We start from the raw sequence: 14,370 nt of genomic DNA on the forward strand, positions 1-14,370 counted from the left end.
AAACCCATATCCCCTGCGTTGGTAGGCAGATTCTTAACCACTGGACCACCAGGGAAGTCTTGCCACTCATATTTTAAGGAGCAGTTTTGTTCAAGGTCTTCACTAGCATCTCGAGCATCAGTATTCTTGTCATCTGAAGGGCCATTTTGAGGGGAATCGTCTTAACAGTTTTCCACACCACATTATTTCTGTTTAAGGCATTTGAGATACATTAATGTTTGAATCTATATTTTTGCTTTCACAGAAACCTGTATCCCAAGCCACAATAATGCATTATGTCAGGACAGGTTTGGGTTGTTTAATTTGTCCTGGTGGTGTTTGTGCATGACTTCCACAGACAACCATTTCCTGTATTGATTTTAAAGCGAGCTTTAAGAGGCTTGTTTACAAAGACATCGGATGCCTGCAATTGTGAGGTGATACCTCCAGCAATAATTACTAAATCTGTGTCAAATTTCCTTGCCTTCCTTATTTACTGACTCTGTCAGGTGCCATCTCTAATCATCCCAAACCAGCATTGATTGAGGTCACTTCAGGTCGTTGTTTCTACCCCACACAGGATTTTGTTCGAAACAAAGAAATTGAGAGTGAATTCCCATAATATGAGAGATTTTGTAAGGACTAAAATTTAGGGCAATTCTTTTCTGAGAGTTAATTTTTAGAAATATGTAATACTTAGAGTAAATTCCGTACTGAATTGATCTTATTGCTAATTACCAGCCCTCTTTCATCATGATCTCCTTATTTCTGGTTCTACACTTTGATCCAACAATCAGCAGGCTTTGAGTACAGTTGTTTTTAAATATCATTTACACACTGATGATTTTCAGTTTTATACCTTCTGACATCTCCCTTGATCTCAGCTTATATATTCACCTGGCAACCTAACACTTCCAACTGATGTCTAGTAGTCATCTCCAATGTAAACCATCCAAAGCAGAATACCGAAGTACTGATTGATCCCCTCACTCCCTACTTTAGAATCTGTTTCTCCTTCGTGCGTGCATGCTCAGTCACTCACTTGTGTCCGACTCTTTGCAACTCCATGGACTGTAGCCCGCCACAGTCCTCTGTCCATGAAATTTTCCAGGCAACAATACTGGAGTAGATTGCCATTTCCTTCTCATTTCCAGGGGTTCTTCCTGACCCAGGGATCAAACCCACATCTCTCGCAGTTCCTGCATTGGCAAGCAGATTCTTTATGGCTGAACCACCTCACTCCTCTTTATTTCAGTTAATGACTTCATGCATTTTTCTGCTCAGGTCCAAACAGCAAAAAGTTATCCTTTATTCTGTTCTTTCCCTCATCAACCCCCAATTCCCAATTCATCCCAGGTTCTATTAACGCTTCCTTCAAAATCCACTCATTCTCATGTCCAAAACTTTTCACGTGCTGTTTCCTCTTTCTGCAACACGTCCCTTTGGACATGCATAGGACTCATTTCATTCAGGTCTCTGAATGAAAGAGATGTTTAGATGTCCTCTTCCCAAAAGCAACCCACTGACATCTTACTTTCAACTTTTCTGTATCCTTCTATTTCAGATTTATCTCTTGTTAAAGAACATATGAGTTTTATACTTTTTAATATAGTTTATCTTTGTATTTATTTTGACACTTTTGACTATTTATATTTAGTGTAATTAAGAATGTGTTTAAGTTGAGTCTACCATTTTACTGTGTAATTTCTATTTTCCTCTATCCTTTATTTTTTTCTGTTGAAGTTTGTGTTTATGTGGCCTCTTCTTTTGTCATCTTAGTAATTATACATACTTTTACTATTCCTTTAAAGGCTACCATAGAGACTACAACAAGTGTCCTTGACTGATAAAAGTCCAACATTAATGTGAGTTTTTATCTTCTTCCCAGTCAATGCAAAGGTCTTAGAACACTTTAGCAGTGTTTACCTCTTCCCAACCTGGTTGTGAGAATTAAATGGAATAGGGTATGTAGTGATAGGGACCAAATTTTGCTCAATCTTTGTCTCCTCTTATTGAGGGAGAGGCTTCCTATCCTGTCTTCACCCTTTGGTTCTATGGGCTGTAATCATTGCAGTTTTCTTCCCTGGACCAGAGCTGGAGAATGGAGCCCATTGGGCCAATCAGAAGTCTTCCTAGGAGTTTTCAAATTGGAGTTAAAGGAAGAGGTGTAGCATCTTTCAGATGGCAGAGTGTGGAAGGTGTGAGGCAGGAAGTTGGTGGTGTGCAGGTGGCCCAGGAAGTCAGCGTGTAAGAATGAAGCCTAGAGAGCTCTCTGGAGGCATTTCTCTTTGGTTTCTGGTTATTTCTGCAGCAGCTGTAGCTCCTTCCATATTAAACAAACACACACATCACTTAATCTATGTTGCCCAAGCTAGATTACCATAGATTTCTGACTCATGTCTAAAGTCACCTAATTCAGTGATCAGACACCGAAGGACCCTCAGATGAGGTCATTTTCCTCCTTCATCCTTTCCTCTCTTCAGAGCCTTAATCACTCCAGTTTTATATCATTGTCTTCTCTGTGATTCTTATTTTCCCATCAGATCTGAGGTTGTGTGCAGAGAAATAGTCATTCGACTTGGTCTTCCTGGTGAGCTATCTTGGGGTTCAGTCCATGTTTGAGAGTGTGTTGATTAACTCACAAGGCTCAGGCAACAACAGTTGAGCATCAGAGTCCTTGGTAAGGGAGCGAGGGTACTTAGAAAACTCCAGTATGGTTGCCAGGACTTCTGTCAACTCTCAAGGAGGGCAAAATTTGGACTTCTGTGAATTTCAATGGCTAACCTACCTTCCTTTCCACTCAGTTCCACCAAACCCAAGTTTCTGGAAGTGGGTCCTGAGAATCCGCATATGTTTCAAGCAACTGGGAGATTTTAGCGTGACCAAAACCCAAGAATCTCTGGACTGAGTCTTTTATGAAACTGAGTTAATAGTCTTACTTCTTCAGATTTCTGAGCAGAGCAGTTTGGGAAAAGTTATGACCAAAACAAGCCAGTGGGCTTAGTTTCTTATGCTAATGGTTCCAGAGGCCTCATAATTACATGACAACACGAGTGTCCCATAATTAGCGTCTGCTGTTCTGTTCCTGGGGGTCAATTGTTCTGCAACAATGGCCAAGCTCAGCCCTGGACAGCCCGCATCCCGCTCAGCTGCTCCCCTCCACATTCCATTCTCATGAGAGAAGAGTCCCGAGTTCTCAGGGCTTTAACCCTCTCCTGCCAGGACCCAAGGACCAGAGCCAAGCTGGGGGAGGTTCACGATCTGATGCTGGGCACCTGAGGAAACGGAAGAAAGATTCTGAGAAATGATTGAGTGTTTGGAGCAGCCAGCACTTTTGCATCTAAGACTGTGTTTCTCACTCTGATCTAACGAAGCATAATTTTGGGGATGGAGGCATAGGAATTCTCCCGGCGACTCTGACTTTACTAGGATTTGGGACAAATTGACTCAATCCTTACCTCTTTCAGGATGAAGAGTTGGCTAAGAGGACAGGGAAACTTACCCCTGACACGTATCTATCACTCAAACTCCCAGAATAGGCTTTCTCCGCCTCGGTGGGATGATGAGTGACCGAGCAGCAGAGTGGTGTGGTGCTAAGAACACCACTGAATCTGACCTGGAAACCTGTGTCTACCCCTGGCTGTCAGCCACCAGCTATGTGACGCTAGGAAACCTGTCTCATCTCTGAGCTGCTGATTCCTTACCTATAAAATGAGGATAAGCATTCGTGCGTGCATGCTGAGTCACTTCTGTCATGTCTGACTCTTTGCAACCCTGTGGATGGTAGCCCGCCAGGCTCCTCTGTCCCCGGGATTCTCCAGGCAAGAAGAACACTGGAGTGGGTTGCCATGCCCTCTTCCATAGGATCTTCCTGACCCAGGGATCGAACCTGTGTCTCTTGTGTCTCCTTGCACTGGCAGACGGATTCTTTACCACACATGCCACCTGGGAAGCGAGGATAAGCATACCCACCTCTATTACTTGGATATTTCTTTCCCCCCTTTCTTTTCTTTTCTCTCTCTCTCTCTCTTTTTTTAAGGAAAGATCCTTTTATTGGGGTGGACGCGAAGCATGCACTAGTCCATGATAAAATGACTTAAGAGAAAGATCCGAAAGGGCTGACTTCTCCCCCGTACTCAGTCTTAGAGCAAGGTCTGGGCACAGAATAGGTCCCAGTGTAACTTGAGACAAGGCAAAGTCTTTAAGGCCTGGACTGGTAGGAGGGGGCTGGGAGAAGGGCCCCCCACTTTTGCTGGCCAGCCACAGCAGGGTTCCAGCTCTAGACCCTCATTGACATGCTCCAGTTTTCCAGAGGAGAACTGGGGGGCAAGAGGAGGAAGGCGACCTGGACGGAGGGGGGAGGTGAGTATTTTTATTTTCTTAAGCATCTACCACATCACATTACTGGGTCTGACGTCCCCTGTAACCATCATTTGGTACGTTTTACTAGCATAAATAAAAACTCAAGGAAAATAAATACACTGGCTCTTATGAGGTTGGAGGCGGTGTGGAAGGGGCGTGGTGGGCCGCTGGAGGGGTGGGGGTGGGGGGCGCTTCCACAAGGCAGGTGGGCGAGGAGCCGAGGAGACAGCAGGCGCCTGAGCGTGAGTCTTCAGTGTCCTCGAGCACGTCCGGGCCGTCGTCCGCGCGACCTCGCGGGGGTGCGGGCTGCCAAGCTCTCATCCTCCAGGTCTCTTCTTGGCGGCACTCTTTCTGTCCCATTGCTGATGTAGGAAGTGCAAAAGAATGTTTTTTTCTGTCACGATGACCTGTTCAGATGGGTACTCCCTAGTGGGCAGGGAGACCGAGGCTTTGCACCCAGAGTCGGCATGAAATCCACTAAAATTGCTTTTGTTGTAAACAGACAGTGCTTTCAGAGAACCTGCCATCTTATTTGCTCAGCCGCCGCCACGGCCGCCTTATTGCGGCCCCTCGGTCTGCCCTTTTACAATATTCTTGGCATTATGACTTTAGCACCCAAGGTTCTGACCAATGGATGGTACTTGGGTGTCCACAAAAACCACGTGGGGAGCTTTTATAGAATGAAGACCTGACCCGTTGAGCTAGAATCTGGCAAAGGCATGATTAACTCGGGAATGAGTGTTTGGGGAGAGCTCTGAAGGTCCTCCTGATGATAATGCTCAGACCCATTCGTGAGAGACTCGGAAGGACTGTGACGTGTAAAAAGTGCGTGATTTTACAGAGGCATCAATTTAAATTGTGCAGTTGATATGTTTAAGTTAGCAGGAAGTCAGCCTGGCATGGACCCGTCTGTCTCCTAAGATTCACAGGGGTCCAAACACTTTATCTGATTCTTTTACTTAAGCCTGGATTTGTATTGCTAGTCTGGGCTACTGCCGTGAGCTCCAGACTCATGCATCCATCCTCCTACCTGCCTGCTTTCTGCACCTGGAAGTGAACAGACTTCTCCAGTGAATTTGTTCCAACAGCTCCTGATCTCCCCCATGCCTGTTGCACCCTCAATCTCAATGGTAGCTCAACTCTTATACTTTGGCAGGCTGAACCTTCTAGTCCTTACTACGTCTCCTCTTCCTGCTCTGCCTCCCCAAGGCTCAGCGGTATAGAATCCACCTGCAATGCAGGAGACACAGGAGATGCAGGTTTGATCCCTGGGTCAGGAAGATCCCCTGGAGGAGGAAATGACAACCCACTCCTGTATTTTTGCCTGAAAAATCCCATGGACAGAGGAGCCTGGCAGGCTACAGTCCATGAGCTTGCAAAGAGTCGGACACGACTGAATGACTGAATGCATGCACACACACACGCGCACATACACACACACACTCAGGGTACGGTGTCTTTACCATCTTCATGGCTACCCTTCCTAAGCCACCATTACCTCTCTCCTCAATAATCACTCTAGCACCTAAACTATCTTGCTTCTTTCACCCTTGACTTGCTCCAGTCAAATGTCACCTTAAGAAGAGTCCTTCCTGCCTCAAATGCAAGCCCCTCACTCCATCCCATTTCCTTTTTTTGTTTGTTTGTTTTTCTTTTTAGCATTTACACTAGCTCTGATAATTTTGTTTATTTTGTTATTGTCTGTCCTCTCCTAGAATGTAAGTCCCATGAAGGCATGAGTGTTTTTGTCTGTTTTATCAAACATGCTGGGTTCCCAGTGTTGAAAACAAGACCAAGTGCATGGCAGGCACATGCTTGTTGAATGAATGAATGAATTGCCCACAGCAACTACATATTATTGCCTTCATTTTGCTAACCAGGAAACAGAGGTTCAGAAGGTGTTACTTTCCCCAAGGCCACACTATAAACAGAGTATGAATAGATTTTTGAAGCCTGGACTGAGGAGTTTAGAAATCATTCTTCTGCATGTAGAGGAGGGGCCACTTTTGCAATCTACCATAATTTCCTTCTAAATGTAGCTCCTGCATTGGCATTTCAAATCGAGATTACTATCCTCATAGATGAACATGGAAGCTTAACTCAAAGACAAAGTAGCTTTCTTACCCCAGCATCCCAAAGCTCTCTGCTCTGAGCCAAGCAACCATGGTCAGTACTGACATAATAAGGAATTCTACCCTACTTGGCTCTTTTGCTCAGTGTTTCCCACTGGAGAGGAATCATAAAGAGAAAAATACTGAAACCATGGGAAGACCCATTTGTAAAAAGATTTTATTTTTTTAAGACACATGGTGTCAGTAGTTGCAGTGCCCAGGCCTCACTGCCTCATGGCAAGTGAGATCTTAGTTCCCTGACCAGGGATCAAACCCCTGCGTTCCTGAATCGGAAGGCAGATTCTTAACCACTGGATTACCAGGGAAATCCCAGCACAGAGATATCTGTCACTTAAGTACTCACTTATTTAGGAGAATCCTTGAGAATTCTAAGTCTGAGCTCCAGGGCCCATTTGAGAAGTCTGGGAGCAGGGAAGGAGCAAGCAAAAGATTCCATGAAGGAGCCATTTGGGTGGTAGGAGGAAAAGAAGGGGAATGTGATGTCCTGGGAGTCAAGCAAAACAGTGCATCAAGGAGGGTTCCTGGAAACAAGATCAGGAAATGGTTTAATATGGAGAGAATAATGAAAGAACGAGAAAGAGAAAATCATGAATCTCTGCTCAAGGGTATAAAATAGGACTTTAATCAATACAGTAATAAGTACATAATAGGGCTTCCTATCCTGAATAGGAAGTATTGGTATAGAAAGGATGTACATTCTTCTTAGATTAGCCTTTATTTTTTTTATTTTTTATTTTTTTTGCGACCCCATGAACTATAGCCTGCCAGGCTCCTCTGTCCATGGGATTCTCCAGGCAAGAATACTGGAGTGGGTTGCCATTTCCTTCTCCAGATTAGTCTTTATTTTAAAAAATTAAAAAAATTTTTTGGCCATACCACATGGCATGCAGGATCTTACTCCTCCATCAGGGGTTGGATCGCACCCCCTGCAGTGGGAGCTCAGGGTGTTAACCACTGGACCACCAGGGAAGTCCTCTTAGATTAGTCTTTAATTCAAGGTAATCCCAATAAAAACCTCTCCCTCAAATTGATGGGGATTTAACAGTTATTATAAATCATGACCATTAGGTTTGAAAGAATAGAATAGCCTTTCCTCAAAAGGAAGCATGAGTGGGACTCACCCATTCATAAAACATGTTGTCAGTAAAAGAGATGGGGTGATGAAGTGAAGAGGCCCCAGAATGAAAATATAGACTGAAGGGTCCATGGCTATTGTCATATAACGAAGTGAGTATTTCACATTTGAGGAAGAAATGATGAATTATTTATTAAATCCTATCTAAATTGACTCGCCCTTGGGATACAAATTTAAGTTAAAAACTATCCTCAGGTCTTACTCCAAAATAAACTTCAGAGATAAATCAAAGATGAAAAGGGCGTCGGGGGGAAGCAATCCTTAAACCCATACAGCATAAAAAAACTCAAGAGAACATTTTAGTGATCTTTTAGAAAAACTAAAGGAAAAGATTGACAGATTTAAATTGCAAGAGAACAGATTTCTCTTTTTGTTTGTTTTTGTTTTTTAGAGGACATTTCTATACAGCAAAAGAAGGCTTGAAGCTAAAAGATAAACACTAATGTGGAAGAAAAACTTTAAAACATCTGAGAGAAGGGGTTAATAGCATTAAGATTAATTTTGAGGTTAAAGTTGAAGGTTAAATAAATGCTTAGGTTCACTGCCTTAGACTCCATTGGCCCTTCCTCCAGTAGGTTTCCACCTCATCTTCCAGGTGGGCAGGCTGGGCCATGAGGAGGTTGCTAAGTACCAGGAGCTGAAAGAACCCCACTGCTCCACCCAGAGGCCCCCACGGATCCTCCTGTTCCTCCCCACCAAAGGGGTAGCCATGGGGACCAGGAGGAGTCATCCAAGTCCTCTTTCCCTGAGGCTGATCCCAGGGAACTTGAGGCCATCCTGGGCATCCACCCTGGAGGGTGAGTGGGTAGAACCGGTGGGTAGGGGGCAAGAGGTGTGCAGCCTGAGGGTAGATGGGGGGAGGGAGATGTGGAGGTTGTGAGCAGCGTCAAGGAAGGGATTGGAAGAGAAGATGTGGGGATGAGAGCCATAGGTGGGTAGGATCTGAGGTCAGAGGGGAGTGTCACAGGCCCCAGAAATGTCACTTTTGCACACCCCAATCCTCCAGTTTGCAGTGAGTTCCCTTTGCTAAAGAGGAGGTACCCTCATGTCCTTGTTTTCAGGAAATGATGTCATGTATGAAAGCCCATCTTGGGACATTAATTACTTAATTGGTTCATTCATTCAAAGATGACTTATTGATCATTTGCTCTGATCCACACCATGTTGGGTGCTGGGAATATTCTCCATGCCTTTGTTGACACATTTTAAGGCAATGTGAGAACACAGGTTTAAAATGGAAAACCATGAATAACAGGTTTCTCAGCAACTCTAAGTCACTGCCTTCTTGGGGAGAAAAACCAGGGTTTGGGTTTCCATTCTGTTTCCTAAACCTGCTGTGTGCTAGGTGTAGGGGAGACACTGAGATAAAGGGCTCATGGACCTCCGTTGCTTATTAATTTCATGGAGGCGCAAACACAGGGTCACACAATGTCCACAGTGAAACAATCTTTGAACTGACACAGCCAGTTTGAAAGCAGCTGAGATGGGTTGCCTTTTTGGCATTTGATTTTTGGTGCTAAGCCAAAAAAAAAAAAGGAGGGGGGGATTTTATCATAAATACTGCTATCTAATCCTCTGTCACTTTGTAAGGGTCCCTTTGAATTTTTGATGGAAAAGATGTTGTTGTCGGGGTCCAGTTTCAGGACAAAGGGATATTAACGAACACAGAGCTCAGTTGATAGTGTTTAAAAACAAGTTCAAAGATCCTATATTTTGTAACCGAGTTGCTGAGCAATAATGGAAGAATTCCTGACCCAGCAGGGAGAGCCTGGCCAAGCCCTGCCCACAGAGGCTGACAATAAAGGCTCCTCCTCCCAGCTGTCAGTAAAAGCAAATACTCAGTCTTGATGGCCACAGGCTGCTCTCTCCAAGCTCTGGCAGAAGAGAGTGATGTGCTGGGCTATTTTTCTGAAATGACACAAAAATCTCAGTCATGTTCTGGGGAACTGATTTAGAGGTCGGGGACTAGGTGGGTCAGCACAAGACTGGGAAACAGATGCCCTGGGTTCTAGTTCTGGCTTCTGACTTTGGCCAAGGTCTTCTCTGAGGCCCTGTTTCCTCATCTGTCTAAATGGGGTCATGAGCTGATGAGTTCTATTTCCCAAGACTCCATGAGGATCCAATGTGAGAGAGTCCATCCCCACCCCCACAAAACTCACCTGCATGGTCCAGTTAGAATCTCAAGCAAGGCTGAGAGCTCAATTCAAGGCTTACTTGATGGCTGCTCTTGTCCTTGGCCATGACCACATCTGTCTACCCACCTTCTTCACATCCCTGTCACCTCCTGTGTCCATGAACCAAACATCAGGGCCGCCCCTTCCATTGTTCTGAAGAGGTGTCTTTCCAGGCGGGGACTACATTTCCCAGCCTTCCTTGCATCCAGGGTGAGCTGTGGACTAGTTCTCATCCAGAGAAGGGGAGCGGAAGTGACGGGTCACTTCCTGGTTGGGGTCTGTATGAAGTAGCTGGAACTTCTCCCTTCTCCTGGCCTTTATCTGCCTGCTCAATGCAAAGGGCTCCAAGACCCTTGGGGTATGATAGAGCCTGAGAGAGAGGAAGCATGGATCCCTGAATCACCACATGGAGGAAAGCTGTCAATCAAAGAGTAACAGTGAGTTTAAACCAGTGACATTGGGGGGTTATTTGTTACAGCAGTTAACATTACCCTAAAAGAGACACTGTCTCTGTGTACTCGCCTCCCCTGGCACACCTTCTCCTGCTTCCTTCCCTTCCAAACCTCTCAGACATTCACAGGTAACATTCAGAATATTGGGGTCATTGATGTTATCAATTCAGTCATTGATTGAACAAATATTTATAGCTCATGTGCCGTGTATAAGAAGCAGGGCTGGACACCTGGAACACAAAGCAGATTCCAGCCCGTCCTTCCTGGAGGAGCTCATGGTCCAGTTACTGGCCTGAGGCTTCATCCTCCCATCTCAGGATCCAGTTCACGGCCCAGTCTTCTGGTCCTGGACCTCACATTCTCTCTGAAGGCCAGCCTACCCTCACTGCTGAGGACACACCCAAGAGACTGTCTCTCCCTTAGTGCTGCCACTCCCCTGTATTAAATTAAAACCTGCGGGCCTCACTATACCATCCTCAGCCTTCTCATAGTTCCTCTAGCCCCATCCCATGGAGACCTCAAAAACCAGAACCTCCACCCCTTTGCATACTCTGTCCCCTCCTGCCCTCTCTTCTCTTAATTAGGAGGTTGAGAGTTTTCGCTGCTCCTTTGCAAATACCTTCACCCTGTGTTGTGGAAGGCTAGAAAATTTGGGTGGACTGGAGTGTGCATCTTCCTGGCAACCCAAGTAGGCCCTAATGATCCTGGTGAAACTGGTAATTTATCCTGATTCTTGCCTGGCCTTCCTTTGGATTTCTCACCCCCTCCCCTCAACAAACACTGCCTGGAGTTTGGACTGAGGACACTGTTTTCCACCCCTGGGAATAGGCATCTGAGTAACTTATGTTTTTGCAAACTGACCTTACTGCCCTTTTAAGTAGAAGGATTTGGACGTGGCCACTGGGCTTAGCCAACAGAATGCAGGCTGGATTTCGACTCTACTCACCCTCTTTACACAGTACACAACATGTACAACTGTTCATGGTCGCCTTGGCTTTGAGCTCTTAAGCCTGGCTCATAGGGTCCTCCCTCTGGCTTTGTCTCTCCAGCAGTATCCAGGCCTCCCTGCCATGCTCTGTACTCTCTACCTATTGCCAGCTTCACGGGGCTATTACATATCATGGACTATTAATACTTCACCACTCTGCCTTTTTGCTTTTGCTGTTTTATCTGAACAAAGCATTATTCTTTGCTCAGCCCGCTCTGGCCGTTCCTTTGCTGGGGAGTGTCCTCGGCCTGGAAGTCTTTCTGTGCTCCTTGCATCCTCCCTTCTTGCTTCCTGCAGCCCAGGGTCACTCCCATATTGGGTACTCGCTGTCCTCCACTGCACGGTCTGCACACACAACTGTCTGAATGCAGCCCTTGCTGGGCAGGGACCACGTCTGTCATCCGGATAGCCTGCTCCAGCACTGGGCCTGCCAACAGAGGACAGCAGGAATGGAATTAAGTGAGGAAGATGACTTTGACCTCAAGGAGTGGTTGGTACAATGAAATGAATCCGGACTGAGAGATTCGCTCATTCTTGATTCACTGGCTCAACAGATACTTTCAGAGTACACGTCTCATGCCGGGCACTGTGCTTGCGCACAGTGAATAAGACAGTTCTGGCTCTGTTGGAGATCCAGTCTTAGCTTCTGTTAATACATACATTGCTGGATCAGAAAGAGGAATGTGAAAGATGACGCTGATGGGAATAGTGATAGAGAACATGAAAAAGGCCCTAAGAGCCTCAGCTGAGCCTCACCTGCGGGCAGAAGGCTCTGCAGCAGTGGGAGGGCCAAGGATGTAGCCTGGGTCTGGGGCTGTTCTCCACCCACCAGTGACCTTGAAGAGCCTAGGCCTGGAAGTCAGGATGCTGGGTTCCTGGCTTTGCTGTCACAGGACCAGTTTAGTCATCTCCCTAGGTACTGCCTAGCCCCACCTCCTCCCTGGGATTTCAACTTTGAGGGACGAGGAGAGCCCAAGGCTGAGTGACACGCTTGAGCCCCAGATCTGATGCTGGTATGTGAGGGGTGGTCCTCTGCCCTTAGCACAAGCCCCTTGCTCTTGGGAACAGAGATCACTCCAGATCCAAGGGTGGCCAGCATGCTTTTCTGGGCCAGAGCCAGTCCACTTGCTAAAATTTGAAGAACCCATTTGCTCACCCACTGCTGCCGGAGTTGCCATTTAATAACCAAGTTTAGGAGATTCAATTAAGATTGGGAACCGCGTCCCTCTTCCAAGGAGGCCTCACAATTGGTATTTTTTCTTTGCAAGAGCATGAGTGGGGCCCTTTGCAGGGGTTTTTGTACAGCGAGCAGCACAGAGAGAAAAAGGGGGAAAAAAACAACTTTGGCTCAAAGATGCCAATAATAGGGGATTTCTTTTCCCGGTCTCCCCATGGAAGGTTGTCAACAGTGCAGGCATAATCGGGCAGGCGGCTGCCCTGCTCAGAGAGGGGGACGTGTGCTCCTTTGTTACGATGGGCTGAATAGGATGTCCCTGCACCCAGACCTGGCCTCCCGGCTAACAAAGGGCCCCTTTGTCACCCCGGGCAAAGAGTGCTGCCGAGGTTGCCACAGCAACTCAGGGACAGAGACTTAACGTGCAAGTGACATTTCAGATGGGAAGCGGGCATTCAAAAATTCAAATTTCTTTATGTATAGTGGTTTCCTTCTCTGGATATTTTAAAGGAACCATATGGCAAACAAAAGGAAAATAAACAAGCCAACGATAAACACATAGCCAAGCAAACGAACATCACTGCAAGTCGGCAAGCAGGTTCGTCCTCCCTTGATGGGTGAAAAGGCTTGTCGACCGCATCACTGGGGCCCCTGGGTAAGCTGTGTGTTCTCCTTATCCAAAAGGCAATCGGACACCAGTAAAGAAAGTTTGAAAGTAAAATCATCTAGAATTCTACCTGCTGGATTCAGGACACTTTTTCTCTCTCTTTCTGCGTTCCCTAGACAGTCCTGTATGATCCACTGCATGCCAGACGAAGACCTGGGGTGAGGGATACAAAGATAAGGCAGATTCTTTCACTCCAAGGTGGATGGTATGGCGGTGTTCCCAAGTACCATGCTCTCCTTGTAACTCCAAATGGACTTTAGTTGGAGCCTAAGACAGTTGCTCATCAGAGGGAGTAGCCAGTGCTGCTTGGGGAAAGGGGAGCAGCAGCATAGAGGAGGGGGAACCTGAGAAGGGATTTGCTGCCAACCCAGTGTTGGCACTTAGTCGCTATTTCCTGGATGAAATGAGGGAGGAAGGGAGGGAAGGAAGGAAGAGTGGGAGGCAGGGCTCTCTCTCCATTCTTTTAAAGGGGAAAGCATCGTAAATAGCAGGATGCAGGCAAAGCAGCAGGCAAACAAAAAAGGTCTTTAAACAATCGCCACCACAATATACCAAGATCTTTTCCTTCAACACTTTTCCATAACAGTTTAATGAACAATACTGAAGGAATATTACAGCCAACACCCGTATGCCCACCACCTGGATTTGGCTATTGACATTTTACTGTTTTTGTCTTTATTACATATTTATCCATCTAGCCATTTCTCCACTCATCCATCAATCCTTATTTTTTGGACGCATTTCAAAAGCTGGCATCTTTTAACTCCCCTAGAACACATCAGTGTGTGTGTAATTAATAAGAGTCTGATATTTGTTTACATTTGTTTCTCTTGATTTGAAATTTACATGCCATGAAACATGCAAATCTTTTTTTTTTTTAAACAAACTTTTATTGAGAGTCTGTTACATTTTTTCTGCTTTGTTTAGTTAGCATCTAATCCAATGACTAGTGCATACTGGATGTTTAACAAAGGTAGTTTATTTATTTTATTCATTTTTATTTTTGGTTGTGCTGGGTCTTCGTTGCTGCATGGGCTTTTCTCTAGTTACAAAGAGCGGGGGCTACTGCGGGTGTGAGGGATTCTCATTGCAGTGGCTTCTCTTTTTTTTTTGTCTTTTTTTTTAAGTTTAAATTAATTTATTTATTTTAATTGAAGGCTAATTACTTTAACATATTGTAGTGGTTTTTGCCAAGCATTGACATGAATCAGCCATGGGCTCACATGTGTTCCCGATTCAGAAACCCCCTCTTACTGCCGAGCACAGGTTTTAGGGCGCTTGGGCTTCAGTAGTTGCAGCTCCTGGGC

Source organism: Cervus canadensis, chromosome 10 (assembly GCF_019320065.1).
Source record: "Cervus canadensis isolate Bull #8, Minnesota chromosome 10, ASM1932006v1, whole genome shotgun sequence".
Taxonomy (NCBI): Eukaryota; Metazoa; Chordata; class Mammalia; order Artiodactyla; family Cervidae; genus Cervus; species Cervus canadensis.